The sequence below is a fragment of the Pinus tabuliformis genome, chromosome 5_1, assembly GCF_031772625.1.
Source record: "Pinus tabuliformis cultivar Carrire ecotype Pingquan chromosome 5_1, CPIR1, whole genome shotgun sequence".
NCBI lineage: Eukaryota > Viridiplantae > Streptophyta > Pinopsida > Pinales > Pinaceae > Pinus > Pinus tabuliformis.
The window spans coordinates 366,992,504-367,012,173 of record NC_142305.1 but is presented as its reverse complement, the minus strand read 5'-3'; the positions used below and the strand labels follow the sequence as shown (position 1 = coordinate 367,012,173).

General features: G+C 37.2%; 1 pseudogene; it reads right to left on the bottom strand.

Annotated features, from left to right (window-relative positions):
• Positions 1 to 5,804: 5,804 nt before the first annotated feature.
• The window catches only part of LOC149164968 (laccase-12-like), a 61,970-nt pseudogene continuing 48,104 nt past the window's right edge, over positions 5,805 to 19,670 (bottom strand).

The following is a 19,670-nucleotide window of genomic DNA, read 5'->3' as shown; positions in this document are numbered from 1 at the left end:
CTCAAGATATAGCCAGTTAAAGTTATGGTCAAACTCAGCCCAGTGGGAGTCACTAACGAGGGAACAATTTAGTAAAGGGTTAGCGCATGGAGTTCAGCAATCAGAATGGACAACTTTGTTATCTCTTTAATTTTTCCAGCGAACCTTAAACATCGCCACTGAAATTTTAACTATTAATATTAAAAAAATAAAAATGAAAACATAAAAGTTGGGGTGATGGGTTGCCACCCCTGCCATCCCAGTGAAAGGTCATTATCATAAATATTTAATAATTGGGTCACGGCCCGCGGCTGACCCAGTAACCCATCAACATCCCACGGTTGTTACAACAATATGTCGCATATATTAAATATAACCTGGGTCGGCTGGGTTTAAACTCGAATGGCCAACTGGCTAGCTCACCACACTAGCGGCCCCATACCATAACACAACACACAAAGTGCTAACCGCCTGTTGGCAACCCCCACTAATGGTTAAACAACGCAGATAACCTATTTATTTAAACCATGCACCAACGATTTAACAAACGTGGCCAAAAAAATTAAAAACACATGCTATTTGGGGGAGGCCTATGGGCTTGACCTTGTGACCTATTCCCTCCAAGCTAAACGGCCTAGCCATATGCCCAAATGGGCTTTCCTTATATTCTTCCCCCACCAATGTATTTATAAATTGAGTTAATTCATTGGCCCAGAATAGAGGAAGTGGAGGCCAATGGAACCAGGAGCCGAGGCAGAACTGCACCAGGATAGGCATGTTTTTCAATATGAGAATATTATAAGGGAATATCCCCTGGAATATTCCATGAAATAGTGAGGAATCTAAAAGATTCCCTAGAGGGTGATTTTTCACAATGTCAAATTCATGTCAAATTTATACTCAAACGAATCATAATTTTGCAGGGAACATGGTGGTTTTGTTAATTTCCTTATCTGAGGAACAAAATTTCAGGCGGTCAGCAGTGATGAATCTTTACATAATCTTGAGGAACCTAAAAGATTCCCTTGGAGGCTGATTTTTGACAGGGACAGAAAGATGCTAATTTTATAGTAATTTTTCTCAAAAATTCACATTAAGCGCAGTGGTGTGATCACAATTTTCCCATCTCTAGGAAGGAATCTTTGGGGGAATCTTCGAGATTCCTGAGGGTCCATAGTTCACCAGTGTCAAAAAGGAGTCTAGTTTATAGTCGTTTCACATGATTTCACGCCACGAATCCAAAGGTGATGTCCGTTTCTGCAAATGAGCTTTGTATTTTCAGTCAATGCCAGAAAATGGATGTATAAGGGTCATTTATGTACATTTGATTGTAATTTATTTCTGCTTCCATTTAATGAATGACCCCCTCTCCCTCCTCCCCACCCCCACGTTTAGCAGGGCTTGTAGACGTAGCCTGCACTTTGTGAGCTTCATAATCAAATAGTCTTGCGGTTTTGATCTCATGTTGCTTTTGATTTCTACTTCCTTTCATGTGTCTATGTTACATGTTTACATGCTATTTTAAATGAAATTATTTATGCATCCATGAAGTAAAAGATATATATTAGATGGATGGAGGAATTAGCTTTACCCTATGTGTCCCCCTTGGGTTGAATACTCACATCCTAAATTTAAACAAATCTAGGAATTTTGTAATTTAAAGGAGCGATTGAGGATGTTTGCAATTGTCGATAAATCCATATGCTTAAGAAAATTGTTTCTAGGGATTCGAATTGTAAATGTATGTCCTTTGATATGATTTTCGCTCATGTCCAGAGATGTTGAATCATAGCCATGGACCTTCTGAGTGTGCAGACCATCAAACTTCTCTTTAGCATGAATGTTTGAAAGAGAATTTAGCCTCAACTTCCTGAAGGTTTCTTTGGAAACAAGTTTGTGTTGGCATGCATTGAAACCACAGTGAAAGAGATCAGTGTGATTTCTCTATCATATGTGGTGAAGCTAGTGCAAAGTAACACACATCCTATCTTTGATTGTCAATTTGCATCCGTTCAATTGGCCAACCCCTTATCATTTTCATCAAAGACATTCACATGTTGATAATATGCTAATAAGAAAAGTGCAAACACATGTCCTTTTTCGATAGGGTAGGGACAAACTACAGTTGGGGAGCAAACATTCCCTTATATAGACAACCTTTGGTGTAATAATTAGTGGATCTAGATAGCTTTTCAAGGCCCCTTTCTATATATAATAATTTATATAATGAGAACCTAGTAAAGCTTGCACGTTCTCTTGAGTGGGTAAAGAATGTTGGATTTCTCACTTGCAGTCCAAGCATTGAAATCACCCACTATAAGGACTTTACCTAGCTGAGAATATGTTGTAATACCTTCTTTTAAGGCTACAAATGGATCTTTGTGGTCAAGTCATCTACCTTTGTAGATTTTTGAAACTTGTGGTGCAAAATAGCATGATGGAATTTTGATGTGGTTTCCATTTTCTGATATTTTATACCAAATGAGATGCATATTTGAGTCTTCTTTTTCTAACTAAATGAGACGACCTTCATTCTCCCTCACTGAAACCATGATAGCCTCGTACCCTTTGCCATTCCCTGTTGCCTTGTTCCCCACTGCAATCTTCCAACATTCTTCAAAGAGAGGTGTCTTGCACCCTTCATGCTTATGTGTTTCTATCAGTCAAATTATGTCTTGACCTTTTGTAATAGGCCCTAACGTAGGTCCTCGTCTCCATGGCTGACATTTCTAGTTCCAACAAACTAATCTTAAAGAAACTTGGGTATGACTTGATTTCTATTTATTTTGACATGTAAGACTCGCATTTGAGTCTTTGTCCCTGCTTTCCCATACTGACCTTGCTTCTTAATTTCATGTTGAAGAGTTTGTTTCCTCTTCTTTATTAACATCTCGCTTCTCTATTATGGAAGGAGGCCCAAATCGAGCTATCACAACTTTTCCTTTATAAATCCATGCTCTCTTACCTTCATCTCTTGCTACCCTAACCTTAAACATTTCCTCCCTCCTTTCCTCTTGTTGTCTTACAGTTAAATCTTCTTCTAGGATAAAATTAGAACCCCTCAAGAGATGCTTCCTACTTACAATGACATATTTATCACGTAAGCTAGCCATGATTACTTTTATGGGCTTGGATCTCTAACTGTTAAACTTACTCCCTCTCCATGCTTGGCATATTTCTCCTTTCCATAGAACTTGTCTTTCAAGAAGTCTCTTGCAAGGTCAAGAGTACATTCATTTTTCCCATATTCTTTCACCCCTTTAATAATTATGTTTGCTACTCTATTTTTTCTTTCCTTGCCTTCTCTATTGTATATTAATATTTTAAATTTATTCAGGGTCAGGACAACACTTGGGTTAACCAACTCAATGTACCAATGAAGGTGATCAACTACGACTAGCTTAGAGGTTAGGGGTTAGGCTAAAAAATAACAAAACTAGGCATGCAAATGGATAGAGCCGACTCCCACTGGCCTTAGAGTAGACTATTTCCACCTGGGCCACGACGTTGTTCCGATGTGGTAGGTGAACGATGTTGTTACAATGCTATACTATCACAAGGGCCACTAAATCATTCTCATGTGACATATATATATATATATATATATATATATATATATATATATATATATATATATATATATATATATATATATATATATATATATATATATATATATATATATATATATTTCAAAATATTGTATATTGATATTTTAAATTTAGTTAGTGTCGGGACTGTTCCCAGGTCAAGAAGCTGAATGTACCAATGAAGGGGACTAACCTTGACTAGGTCAGAGGATGGAGGTCAGGCCTAGGAATAACAAAACTCAGCCTGTTAAATTCACTACTACCACTTGGGCCACTAAGCAATTGTCTCGTGCAATATGAAAGGGGTTGTTACAATGCTACGTTGCCACATGGCATATATAATTTTTTCAAACTATGCATATTAATATATTAAATTTAGTCGTGGTGAGGACGACACCCCAGTTAAGTAGGTTGATGTACCAACAAAGTAGACTGACCCCTACTAGGTTGGAGGCCAGGGGTTGGGCCCACAATTAAGAATACTAGGCATGCTCAAAGATCAATCGACCTGTCGAATAGTTGGAAATTGATCATTCGGAGTAAAGCTCACACGACAGAGGAATGTCAACCATAATCGAGTATGACTCCCAACTTGCGTTGGAACTATGCATATTCTGCAATTTCACGCGACCACTCCAAATGAATGTTTGTGTTTAACACGTAGAGGTAATAAATAAATACACACTCGCACTATGTTTTCAAACTTTCATTCTATGTGTTCATTGTACATGATATTAAGTAAACAAACTTACAAACCATCCACGATGCAAGTCATCATTGCTAAATAAGACTCCAACCCTCTTGACCAATCATAACCTAAATAAATAGAACTAAAAAATTAAAATAATAAATTATTTTTGTTTTACAATTTCAACTTTAGAAATTATTAAGAGTAAACACATTATCCAATGCAAAATGTCCTACTAGACACCAAAATAATAATAAAAAATGAAATATATCTTAATTATCAATAATTTAAATTTTTAATTAAAAATTAAAATTCACAATTTCTTTTTAATCTTTGAAATCTTCTTAAAATAGAAATGATGTAATCGAAGCACACAAATGAATTTCAAAAAATCAAACAAAATTTCAAATTTAAACTCTACATGTTTTAGACCTTTAAAAAAGATATTTGCAATTTAATATAATATTTCAAAATTAGAATATAAAGCTATAGTATAAGAAATATTTTTAATATTAAAGAATGTAAATATTTCATTTCTAGGAATAGTGAATAATAAATTACAATAAATAAATTAGATTCGTGGTAATTATTAATATTTAAAAAATTAATATTTGTACCATTCATGTTGAAAGTTTTGGGTTCTAGTGATATATGAGGAAATTTTTTGGATAAAGTATTTTTTTTAATTATTTAAAACAAAGTCCGGTTGGATTAGTTATTAATAGTTATAAATATTATATTGGATAATTTATTATTATCAATTTTAAATTAAATGTTAATAATGAGTAAATTAATATATAATTTGTAATTTAAATTTGTGTTAAAAAATATGTTAATTTGATTGTTATGTTGAATACTTCTATTTTATTTTAATTATTTGTTTGTGTTCACGTTTATGGAAATATGATGTAAGTGTTAATTTGTAATATTTATTTGTTAAAGTGAGATTTATAAAATAATTGTACTAATAATGATAGTAAATCTGATGCAGTAATGATGGCGCATAATTTATTTTTTTAATTATTTGTTTGGGTTGAAGTCGATAGAAACATGAAACTGTGAATATATAATATTTATAAAATAATTATATCCATTTATAAAATATTTGTCTTAATAATAACAGTGAATCTGATGCAATAATGACACTGAATCTGAATCTGTGGAAATTCCGAATTCTCCAAAAATTCCTAATCCAATTTTATTATTAAAAAATAAATAAAAAATTCTCATGCTTATAGAAATTTAATAAAAAATAACCTGAATTCAATATCCCAAAATGACCATCCTTACAAGAAGAAAAAACAATCCTAGCCTATTCATGAATAACTTAAATTCAATATCCCAAAATGACCATCCTTGCAAGAAGAAAAAACAATCCTAGCCTATTCATGATCCGTTAGCAATCCCACGAATAAAAAACAGTTGGCCTTCAAGTTTGAGGTTTATTTTAACTACGCCACTAATGGCTCAATAAGGATCCCTCAATGTGTCTAGATCCTTGTACTCGTGAAGTATTCTGATATGGTTATTGATATTTCCTTCTCTTTCTAGCACTTTGGAAGGTCTGTAGGGGGAGGTTCCAATGTTGCCAAAGGACCGCGACCGTTCCTCACTAGGAACACCATATTCAATCCCCACGCTAAATGGTCGTCTAAATGGCAGTGCAGAAACCACACTCCTGTCCAAAGAACGAAGATAATTTGCATTTAATATCGAGCGAGCTGTAATTTTGGAATAAAATCGGCAAGATAATAATCAAATTGAAGAGCAAATGAGGAATCAAATTGAAGAGAAAATGAGTTTATGTATGTATATACCTGGATTGTCAGCCTTGAATCTTATGGCAACCCACCCGCTTATTGGAGCGATGACGGTGTTGCGCTGTGGAGGATCAACCAGATTAAACTTAAGCGGGTCGGTTATTGGGTTATAGTTCCCGAAACCTTGTCCCACCACGTAAAAATCGTAACCATGGAGATGCATCGGATGGTTCTCTGCCACTAAGATGTTTGTTGTCTGATACACCAGTTGTACTGTTGAGTTGTAGGTGACAACTCTCACCTTTGTCGCCAGTTCAGGAGCCCAAAGTCTTTTGGGAATATTGTTCCCTGTATAGTTGAATCTGTTGGATATTTTTAAGGGGGAAAATACCAAAAACCAAATGAACAAACACACAGAGGCAATGCTCTGTTTTACCTCCACAGGATCTTTTAAGCACAGGAAAACTTTAAAAAAATTTCACAGAGAAACAGAGTATTTCACCACCATAAAAACATTCTATTCATTAAAACCTGATGCAAAGATTTACCACTGTAAAATCCTTTTTATATTCACTGCTGTGAAAAACAACTTACTGCTGTAATAAAAATTTACATATGTTTACTGCTGTAAAAGAAATTTACTCAGGCTTACAAAAATCGCTTCACCATTTCCTTTGTGCAAAACCACACATGGTTTTTGCTATTCCTCTGTTTTACAATGCCTCACAAAACATTACCAAATACATTTTTGTGCACTGTTGTGCATACATCCTCGTTCTCTCTCGCTGTTGCGAACACCTTACATTCACCTCCCGTGTGCAATACATTATAAAAAGTCAACACACTCGAAAAACAAATATACGAGCTCCTATTTTTTTGTTTTACATTACATTAAAAAACGACCATACCTATCTTTAAATGCTACATACCTTTTACCTAAAGAAACCTACGTGCTATATAAACAAATATATATATATAAGACATATATAATACGTGTGCCCATACCCATATTAAAAGGGCCTCACCAAAACTTCATAAATGCATTAAAGGTCACAGCGTATCCTCCACGGCGGTCAAACTGAAACCTTACACTCCACGTAACTTGAATTGACGCAGGCCCGTGTGCAAGTTTAATCAATCAACGGCTGAAAAAGGTGGAGCAGATCCAACGGACGAGAAAGATATCGGAAGCCCTCACATGAGTGAACGATAGCTCCCGATATGTCAGAGTTGCCTACGTCAGGCGAGAGCCACGTGCCAGCACCAAAACGCATCGGAGCAAAACATACGGAAACAGCTTTTCGTGGGAAGGCGGTGCGATGAGCTCTGGCCGGTTTTGTGGTTTTCATGCTGGTGGTTTTGGGCTGCGTACGTAAGCAGCGTTGAAATTACGATTTCAACACTCCCCTTTAATTTCAACAGCTGGGCATTCGGTCATACCGAGACACTTCCTCAAAAATTCAAAGCTCTTCTGATCCAATGGCTTTGTCAAGATGTCTGCTACCTGTTCTTGAGTCCTGCAATGTTCCAAGACAATTTCTCCATTGTTCACCAATTCTCTGATGTAGTGAAACCTTGTATCAATGTGTTTCGTTCTTTTATGAAACACTGAATTCTTTGACAATGCAATAGCAGAGCTATTGTCACAAAAGATCACTGTCGCTTTTGCCTGCTCTTGGCCTAAGCTTCTCAACATTCTTCTCATCCACACTGCTTGACATGCTGCTGCTGTAGCTGCCACATATTCAGCCTCTGCTGTAGACAATGCTACAATGGACTGCTTCTTAGAAGCCCATGAAATGGCTCCTGAACCCATATGAAAAACATAACCGGAAGTGCTCTTCCGATCATCTACACTTCCAGCCCAATCGCTATCAGTGTATCCAACCAAATCTGAATGTTCTGAGGCATGATATAAAATTTCAAACATTTTGGTGCCTTTGACATACCTCAAAATTCTCTTCGCTGCCTGCCAATGTGCCTCCTTTGGCCTCTCCATGAACCTGGAAATTAAACTAACAGCATACATTAAATCAGGCCTAGTTGCTGTTAAATACATAAGACTGCCCACAACGCTTTTATACAAACTAGGATCAAAATCCTTGCTGTTGTCCTCTCTGCTGAGCTTTAATCCCATCACTGTGGGAGTGATTGCTGCCTTGCATTCTTCCATCTTAAATCTGCTCAAAATTTGATTTACATATCTTGCTTGAGATATAAAAATCCCTTTTTCATTTTGCTCTACTTCTATGCCTAAGAAGTATCTCAAGAAACCCATATCAGTCATTTCAAATTCATCCTTCATGACTGATTTAAAATTCTCAATAAGATAAATATCATTTCCAGTGAAAATAACATCATCTACATACAAGACAACAATTAAAATTTTACCATCCTTTTCCTTGATGTAGACTGTGGGTTCTCCTTCACACTTGTCGAATTCATTATCCAATAGATATGAATCTATCCTGCTGTACCATGCTCTTGGCGCTTGCTTCAGCCCATAAAGAGCTTTCTTCAACTTGCACACTTTGTGCTCTTCACCTTTCTTCTCATATCCGAGAGGCTGTTCCACATAGACCTCTTCCATTAACACTCCATTTAGGAATGCTGATTTCACATCCATTTGATAGACTTTCCATTTGTTTTGTGCTGCTATGGACAGCACTGCTCTCACGGTTTCCATTCTTGCAACCGGTGCGAAAGTCTCCTCATAATCTCTCCCATACTGCTGCTTGTACCCTTTGACAACCAGCCTTGCCTTGTGCCTTTCAATCTTGCCTTCAGCATTGCTCTTGGTCTTATAGACCCATTTCACACCAATGACTTCTTTGCCTTTCGGTAGCTCTACCAAATCCCATGTTTTGTTTCTCTCTATGGCATTAATTTCCTCATCCATAGCTTCTATCCATTTCCTATCTTTGATTGCATCCTCGAAATGAATAGGATCATCAACATGACAATACAAGGCAAATAAGGAATTCATTCCTTCATCATAAATGTCACTTAGATTTCTAAACTTCTTACCTCGTTCACTTGGTGTGCAAGTGCTTGAAGATGCACTTGAATTTCCTCCTTGTGGTGTGCTCAGAGAAGCACTCTCATTGATCCTCAATGGTGTTCCTTGCTGTCCTTGTGTTGGCCTCAATGGTGTCCCTTGCTGTCCTTGTGTTGGCGCTGCTGTTTGGGGATGTACTTCAGCCACTTCCTCTTCATCTTCATCATGAGACAAACAGTTCTTGACATTCACTGTTTTCTCTATGCTTCCATCCCAAGCTTCCTCTTCAATGAATTGAACATCCCTACTGACAAAGAACTTCTTGGTAGATGGAATGTACAGCCTGTAGGCTTTGGATTCATCACTGTATCCAATGAAGATGCATTTCTCCCCTTTGTTGTCCAACTTCCTCCTTAGCTGATCTGGTATGTGTGCATAGGCCACACACCCAAAAACTCTCATGTGGGTGACTCCTTGCTTTCTCCCACTCCATGCCTCTTCTGGCACTTTGTTCAAGACTGCTTTTGTAGGACACCTGTTCAATATATAAACTGCACAATGTACAGCTTCAGCCCAATACTCATTTGGCAAATGCTTTGCCTTCAGCATGCTCCTCGCCATATCCATGATGGTCCTGTTCTTCCTTTCAGCAACTCCATTTTGCTGTGGGGTGTACCGAGTTGTAAACTGTTTATGAATTCCATTTTCTCTACAGAATCTTAGGAATTCCTTGGAGATATACTCACCTCCTCTATCAGTTCTCAAAACTTTAATGTGCAGCCCGCTTTGGTTTTCAACAAATGTCTTGAAGTTTTGGAATTTCTCAAACACTTCACTTTTGTTTTTAAGGAAATATATCCAGGTCTTTCTTGTACAGTCATCAATGAATGTTAGGAAATACTGGCTGCCAGCTAATGATGGAGCTTGCATTGGTCCACACAAATCTGAGTGGATAATCTCTAAGGGTGTCTTTGCCCTTATGCTTTTCCCTGATGGAAAACTTTCTCTGTGTTGTTTTCCCAAAATGCAGCCTTCACATAGGCTGTCCGGTTTCTCTATCAATGGTAATCCTTTTACCATTCCTTTTCTGCTCAATAAGTTTAGACCTCCAAAATTTAGATGCCCGAATCTCAAGTGCCATAACCAGTTCTCATCCTTTGGCACGCTTTGGAAGGCCTCTTGGGTGACTGCTGCCATTTCCCTTTTGTTTTTCAAATCTGCCCTGATCCGGAGAGGGAACATCCTGTTCCTTGTCATCTTCACTTCAGCAATGCATCTTTTGCTGGGTGGTATGTCCTTGATGGTGCACACATCATTTACAAAGTAAACATTGTAACCCTTTTGGATAAGTTGTCCAACACTCAATAGGTTACATCTCATTCCGGGGACATAGTAGACATCTGCTATGGTTTTCCTTTCTCCTTGCTTTGTAAATATTTTTACCTCCCCTTTTCCCATAACAGACACTTTACTATCAGTTCCTAGTGTGACCTCTGATTTCAAATTCTGATTTAAGGCTGAAAAGAGGGCTATATTCCCTGTCATATGGTTGCTGCAACCTGAGTCTAAAAACCATATGTCCTCACTATGTGTTTCAGCCATGTTACAAGCTAACAGAACATTTTCTTGACTGCTGTTTTCTCTTGTAACATTTGCATTTTGTCTGTTGTTCTTATCATGTTGTTTCTTTCTACAATCACTTGCATAATGTCCATACTTTTTGCAATAATAGCATTGAACATTAGATTTATCATACCTTTGTCCTTGAGCCTGATACTGATCTCTTTGTTGGCTGCTGCCTTGACCTTGGTTCTGATTTGGATTGCTGCCTCTTCCTTGTGCATTTGATGGGTTGTTCCTTCCACCTCTGTTCTGGCTTCTGCCTCTTCCTCTTTTGTTTCCTCTTCCTTGACCTCTTCCTCTTCCAAAGGACATTTGGGTCTTGAAGGCTTGCTCAAGAGATGAGTTTTCATTCCTACTCAACCTCTGTTCATGTGTTATCAGTGATGCATGTAGCTCATCAACTGAATAGTTTGAGAGATCCTTTGTCTCTTCAATGGTGGTGACTATGGCATCGAACCTTGAGGGTAAGACCCTCAATATTTTCTCCACAATCCTTCTGTCTTCAATGGTTTCTCCATGAGTTCTCATTTGTGTGATTACACCAATCACATGAGTGAAGAATGAGTCAATGTTATCTGACTCCTTCATGTTCAGATTCTCAAAATCCTTCCTCAGCAATTGTAGTTTTGCTGTCTTCACTCTTTCCATGCCTTGATAGGCTGTCTTGAGGGTTTGTCATGCTTCATTTGATGTTTTAGCTGCTGCTATCCTTGGAAATATACTCTGGTCTACTGCTAGATGCAACAATAAGATGGCCTTTGCATCCTTCTTCCTATTTCCCTTCAGGAGATCTCTCTCTCCCTGAGTTAGTGCATTGAACTCATTTTCATCTGCTACTTCCTCAAAACCTTCTTCAACTATTTCCCATAAATCTTGAGAGGCAAACAGGGCTCTCATAGTTATTGACCAGTAGTCATAGTTCTTCCCATTAAACTGTGCGAGCTGGGTGTTAAACAAACTCATACCAGTGCTTGTGCTGGCCATTCCTTGTGTTCTGATCTATGCCTCTAAATCCTTGACTGTGTGTTTAAAACAGCTGACTGTTTCTTCAGCAACACAAAAAAAACTTTTGAAATACCTGAATCCTTTGATGTCTGAGTCTTCTGTCTGCCTGAGAAGTTTTGCTGCAGCAACAACCTTCTCCCTTCAGCTTCTTTAACTTCTTTAAAGAGCCTGGTCCTGCTCCGATACCACTGTTGGATATTTTTAATGGGGAAAATACCAAAAACCAAATGAACAAACACACAGAGGCAATGCTCTGTTTTACCTCCACAGGATCTTTTAAGCACAGGAAAACTTAAAAAAAATTTCACAGAGAAACAGAGTATTTCACCACCATAAAAACATTCTATTCATTAAAACCTGATGCAAAGATTTACCACTGTAAAATCCTTTTTATATTCACTGCTGTGAAAAACAACTCACTGCTGTAATAAAAATTTACATATGTTTACTGCTGTAAAAGAAATTTACTCAGGCTTACAAAAATCGCTCCACCATTTCCTTTGTGCAAAACCACACATGGTTTTTGCTATTCCTCTGTTTTACAATGCCTCACAAAACATTACCAAATACATTTGTGCACTGCTGTGCATACATCCTCGTTCTCTCTCGCTGCTGCGAACACCTTACATTCACCTCCCGTGTGCAATACATTATAAAAAGTCAACACACTCGAAAAACAAATATACGAGCTCCTATTTTTTTGTATTACATTACATTAAAAAACGACCATACCTATCTTTAAATGCTACATACCTTTTACCTAAAGAAACCTACGTGCTATATAAACAAATATATATATATAAGACATATATAATATGTGTGCCCATACTCATATTAAAAGGGCCTCACCAAAACTTCATAAATGCATTAAAGGTCACAGCGTATCCTCCACGGCGGTCAAACTGAAACCTTACACTCCACGTAACTTGAATTGACGCAGGCCCGTGTGCAAGTTTAATCAATCAACAGCTGAAAAAGATGGAGCAGATCCAACGGACGAGAAAGATATCGGAAGCCCTCACATGAGTGAACGATAGCTCTCGATATGTCAGAGTTCCTACGTCAGGCGAGAGCCACGTGCCAGCACCACGCATCGGGCATCTGACCAAAACATACGGAAACAGCGTTTCGTGGGAAGGCGGTGCGATGAGCTCTGGCCGGTTTTGTGGTTTTCATGCTGGTGGTTTGGGCTGCGTACGTAAGCAGCGTTGAAATTACGATTTCAACAGAATCTAAGGGGAGGTTTTGATGGAAAATCCCTCATAAACACGCCATTAATACCGAAATAATAAGCTTGGAGCAAATTACGATTTCAACAGAATCTAAGGGGAGGTTTTGATGGAAAATCCCTCATAAACACGCCATTAATACCGAAATAATAAGCTTGGAGCAGGGCGACACTGGGCAATACGAATGACATGTTGTTCATGCTTGCAGTGAGCCTAGTTCCGTTGGGGCCTTGACAGGTGTTTCCAGCTTCACATGGAAGTAATCCCAGTCCAACTGTGGCGATGAGGCTATCATCTACGCTATGTGGAACGTCCACTGGGAACTCTTTGGAATTTAGGCTTCGCAGTGCTCTACTAAATCTAGTGACCACCGCGGTGTCATTGTAGTATGGAAACCTAGGTAAAATGGGACGTGTATTTCTGTGTCCCACGTAATCAAAAATTGCTGTAGTTGTAGTGTTATCGAAACGGGCTGCTGCCTGATTATTATAATCTCGGGCAGCCATATAGTATCTGCCCACTGGTTGGTCGGCGGTGACAAGAACATCAGTAGTCTGGCCGGGAGCAATGACGATTACATCCGTTTTGTATGGCTTGGTGTAGGAACCATCCACAGCCACAACTGTAAATTTGTGGCCTGCTATCTTGAAAAAGTGCGCACTATTGAGTGCAGCATTGACCATCCGTAGAAGATAAGTTTCTCCTTGTTTTACCAGAAACCGAAATGTTCCTACATCAACAATATGTATAATTCAATATTCAACAAACCGATTTATATAATTTCAATACCTGATCTATGAAAGGAAAGTATTAATACCTGCACTAGAGCAGTTATACAGGTCTCCTGGCTGTCCATTTAGGGTATATGCATCAGACAAACTGGGCGCACCACCAGTGCGGAGTGCTTCGTCTATAACCGCAATAGGGTCAGCGTTCCACCATTCTCCTATTCAATTACGGCATCGCTTTTAATCAATATTAGCCATTAAATATACATTAATGATTTCTGTATTGAACGTCAAAGCAACTCATTACCTATTATAAGAGGAGTTTCCCCGTGGGGTTTAGGAAATGGATATGAGCTTTCTTTCTTAGGGTAGATTACGAAAGCTCCATGCACAGTAGCCAGAAGCCATGACACATGAGCATGCCACCACAGGGTTCCTTCTTGGTCAGTAATGTTGAATCGGTATGTGTAACGTCCACCAGGTTGAATGGGACATTGTGTAATATATCCAGGTCCATCAGCCCACCCTGTACGCAGCTGTCTCACTCCATGCCTGAAAGATATAAGGACGAATCTTATAATCTATACCCATCAAATATATCGGTAGAGCCCGCATCTATACGCATCAAATTTATCTATAAACCGCAGCAGATAGGCAACGCATATCCATCATACAGATTCACCTTAAGATATATATCAATGTTTCACAAGCAATGTTCATGATCATGAAGCTTTAACATACCTTTACCTAAACCTTCAATAACAAAACCTTGACCCGACAACTGTCATTTAAGGGAAGTCTATATTGTCAGCTCTCATTTAAGGGGAGTCTATATAATGGATAGGAGATCTGCCGTTCTTCCCATTGAGGTTAGAATGACATACCAGTGAATAGTGGCATTATACTTGGCTCTGTTATAAACTTTAACAATAAGACTATCCCCATTGCGTACATGAATCGTTGGGCCTGGTAGCTGTCCATTGACGACGACTAACTCATACTCTAGCATAGCCTGGTAATATTCTTCTGTTCAAGCTGTGTAGGCATCCAAACATCAAACATTAAAGATATCCACTACTTGCATAGCCTCTAGGTGAAGTCTTTCCTTCTTTCCTTTTCCAAAACTTTTTGGCTATACAGACCTAAAACTTCAAAATGACTAATTAACAAACTTACGATGAAGGTATATCTGTGGACGTCTGCGTTTGTGATGGCAGCCAAACAAGCAACAAATGAGATTAGAAAAACAAGCCTGAACGGACATACTGCCTGCAATGACATTATTACCACCCTGAAAATGGTGTATCTAGGAATGAATCGTTCAGCGACTAGTAACAGCACTAGTCACTGTATGCATTACTGGTCTGTGTTTCTCCGAATATATATATGAAACCAAAGTGGTGTAGCAAGTTGTTAGGAATAATTTATTGTGGAACGACAGGACAAGTGGCATTATAATTGATTGTGAGGAACGGTAGAGGCTTTCATTTTCTCAATTTTTAATCCAATTATGATAGCTACTGACGAGGAAAATGTCGCAGCGCCAGAGCTGGCATCTCCACATTTCTTATCTTTTATAGATATTGCTTACATGCTGTAACTCTCCCGCAACTTGTTCTGATAATATTTTATACGTTTTGCTTAATATATTTATATGTTGTAACATCTAATGCAACTTTTTCTGATATATTTATAGGTTTTGCTTAATATATTGATAGGCATCCAAACATCAAACAGATAAAATACACATGTTTTCAATCCAGCATTTGACTATACCCTCAACTGGTGAGCCTTTTAATAGCGGATTATTACACTCCTTATGACTATGTGATTCAGCGACATGTAGAACATGGTATTTGATAAAGCCCGTGTATCTTATACAACTTATTGACAGTCCGAATTTCTTGAATTTCTCTGCCAGTCTTCCTTTTAAGTAGCACATTGGTTATTTACCAGGATATTTTCATCCATTGTAGTTGTTCAATCTATGTTGTGAGACAGTCTGAGTGACCTAGCTTTTGTAATATCGTAGCTCAGCGCAGAGGCTTCCCTTTGTTGGAGATGCAACCGAAGCACAAATATAAAATATATGATCTAGATTGTGCTGTTTTGGTCCCGGTTCGATTCTCAGGAAAATTAATTAGTAGGAAGATTCAACTTGGATCAACAGGCCGATTGAGGAGGTTTCATTGTTTACAAAGGAGGAGGATTGTTTGCTATTCTCATAAACCCGAGAATCACTCACACAAGAGGCGACATCTTAAATCTCAGTGATTGACATGCATTATACACAGACAATAGCCAAGGTACTTTCTCCATCCAGTAGCAGCGTATGGTGCATTCATCTTTGTGTGTTCATACTTGTGTTGAATGTGTGGAATGATCCTTTAACTGGTGTGGAGCTCCTGCAAGTGGGTCATTTCTGCGTTGAACTGGTCGTTGTTGTTGTGCATATGTGCGAAGTATAATTTTTGGTCAGTCTTATTGAATACTAGAGATATCGTTGGCTTGAAACATAAGGTGAAATTGCAACAAAAAGTTTTGAAATGGCTAAAATTGAGACTTTATAGAGTTATTAAGAACTCCAATAATGTCTACTCATGAAATCACAATTAAAACCAACAACGATACTCTTTCTGATATTCAAATATGTATGCATGGTACACATGAATATTGATTTTTTGTATCTCGAATCTCAACTATAGCAAGAGGAGCTACAACACTGTAGTCATCACTCTCAACTTGTTTTTTTCAGAATAATCCACTATTTGAATTTGAAATAAATATCTGTCAGTTTCCAGCAAGTGATCAATTTAGTGAACCTGAGGTTAGTTCACATCAAGTGCTCATTTCGAGAGAAGATATGCATGCAGATGCAGAAATTCAACCAGCACTTCCCAAGTCCATCATCAGATCTTGGGAAGATCTTGTCAGCAACAACCACAAAACAAGTCTTGGATATGACAAGGAGGTGTCATTTCATAATCCAGAAATCTCCAAGCCAATCAAATTTCAAAGTGTTGGATTTCTTGAGGACGATTCACATACACATGTTGTAGATCCCGCTCCTCCACAACCGCATATTGTTAAATTCCAACACTGTGATAGAGTTAGCCATGTGAAAGATCATTGTTTTTATCTTCAAGGATTGTGGTCAGCGCACTCATTCTTCAAATAGATGCTTCAAAAAAAAGCCTCCTACAATAACAAATATTCACCTTCGATTGATCACTTCTTCAATAGCCAAGAAAATATTTCGCTCATATCATAAAATTTGTTCACGTGTAATGAAAAGTCTTATAGTTGATTTTCCTTAATCTGCTCACATTGTATCTAACACGGGGGGAATTGATGGTCATATACAAGCTTCAAAGAGAAATCAAGCGAGCTTGAGCCAAAACCTGAACGTGTTGCCTAAGCCTATAGCCAGAGACAACCACATGTACATTCATATTTGTAGTCAAAAACAAAGAAGCCCATAAGCATGCCTTTGGTTGGTGGTATTCCCTAAACCATCATAGGTTGTAGACCTCCATTCTTCCATGTTGAAGGTCTCCCTCTCCAAATAATTAAGGAGCAGTTCCTCTGGATTTGGAAAAGTTCCAGGAATCACACTAAGCATTCCTTTGGTTCGTGGCCTTCTTTAAACCACCACAGGTTGCAAAACTTCCTTCATCTTCTCACCTTGTATGTGACCGGGGGGGATTATTGGTCATATAAAAGCTTCAAAGAGAAATCAAATGAGCCTGAGCCACAACCTGAACCTGCTGCTTGAGCCTATAGCTAGAGAAAACCATACCAAGATCGGATTTGTAGTCAGAGATAGAAAATCCCATAGGCATGCCTTTGGTTGGTGGTATTCCTTAATCCACCCCAGGTTGTAAACCTCCATTCGTCCAGGTTAAAAGTCTCCATATTCAAAGAATTAAGGAGTGCTTCCTCTAGATTTGGAAGAGTTCTAGGAATTTTCACTACGTGTTACTTTATTTGATGGCCTTCCTTAAACCACCGCAGGTTGTAGATCTCGTTTTTCCAGGTTCAAGTATCCCTCTTCAAAACATTAAGGATCACTTCCACTAGTAGAATACATAAGCTTGTTGCCAGATTTGGAAGTGTTCTAGGAACTGCACCAAGCATTCCAGTGTTGGTGGTCATCCTTAAACCACCATCGGTTGATACCTCGATTTCTCCAACCTTATGTCATCATCTCAAAGAGGACATTCAACTTACTTCTTTCATGCATTGTGGTATTAGAGTTCTCTTCTTCGACTTGTATATACCCCTTCAGATTAAGGGGGAAATGTTGGACACTTAATCCACTAAGGGTTGGTGTGGAATGTGAATAGTCATCGTAGTCCAAGAGACCACCTGGTATGTGAAGACCAATGGTCACAGGAATTTAATATAAATGTACATCATTGTTAATAAAATTTCATTCACATTTATCCTATTTGGTTCTCCACTATTCTCGTGTGTTTAACAATTGCCACATTTGAACAAAGCCTACATTGTAGATGCTCTTTTAGGATAAATAGAGTTACAAAAACAAAGAATTCATTGAGGGTGATTGAGAGAGATGTAATCATAACAATGGGCAAGTTGTATGTGTTAGTTTTGAATTTTATGTGCATAAAACATTGAGTTTGATTGTATTAACCTTCAATTAACCATCTTTTTTAAAGATCATCTTCTCATAGCTAATATTCTTTTGAGCAATCCATTTTACAAAATCACAAAGTTTTTTGAAGTAGAACAGTCATAATGTAAAATTATTATGTTTTTGGATTGAAACATTTCCATATTTGTATTTAATTTGGGAAAACCAAGTACCTTGTAGAGTCACAAAAATGTCTAAGTTGGAAAATCCAGATGTTAGTTATAATGGCTTTGGGCTCCTTGCAAAAATGTCCAACCATATACCTATGCACCATGCATTTAAGGTAGTTGTATTTGAAGCACAATATATTATATTTACATAATGAATTAAAATTAAAATTAAAATCAGTTTCGAAAACAACATATAGCATAATGTTTAAAAATATGAAAGTTCTATTATTTTTTAAAAATTTCTCAATTTTCTCATTAAAAAATGGTACTAAATGCATTATTGAAAACTCTAAATTATGTGATCTTTCTCGATTTCATATCTAAAGCATGCATTGTTTAAATTAAATTGACATGGTCGTAATAGACTAGTCGGTGAGAAACAAAATTTGGCCTTCAAGGGATTGTTGTCTCCCAATAATCTCAATAATTAATACAATCTCATGGAGGCAGCGAAATCGATGCAAAGATGCCATAGTCAGGGTCGACTCTGCTAACATATTTCTAGGAAATAAACCCATAGAACCAAACCCTGATGTTGCATTGTGTCAGCGAATACTTTTTAAAAAACATTAATTTTTAAAAGTATTATATATATTATTATAAAATTATAAATTAATAATGAGAATTTACAAACAAAAAAACATTTTTAAAACTTATTGCGATAAGTTTTGGAAAGAAACAAAATGCAATCCACATATTAATTATTTATATTATTAAAATAAATTAAAACATAACATTTTAATTAATATATAAAATAAATAAAACATAATGTTTTAGTTTCACTAGTTAAAAAAAAATTCTTGGCAATTGTTTTGGTTTTCTTGTAACCACAAAGTTGTTTATATGCTACTTTAACAATTTATTTTTCATCATTTAAATCTTGTTCCATATTTATGGCTGATATTTCTTTATCTACTCCAATAGTGGCAAAAGCCACATTTGAGGGAAGGCGGGAGTATAAACTTTAGTTAACACATGATCTCCCTGTTTTCAATATTCCATTAAGAATAGAATGGAATATTTGGTTGCAATATTCAATTGATTAAGTAAAATTCATTTTAATATTTGACATTTCCACAATTAAGAATGCTTTTTTTTTATCTTCACCAAACTTCTTGATAATTTGATTTTCAAAAATATCTTAGCTAGCAACATAACCACCATAACATTTGCTGAATATCTTGAATCTAGAAGACAATTATGAACACTTTGATTGCAAATTTCAAAAGTCAAGAGAAATCAA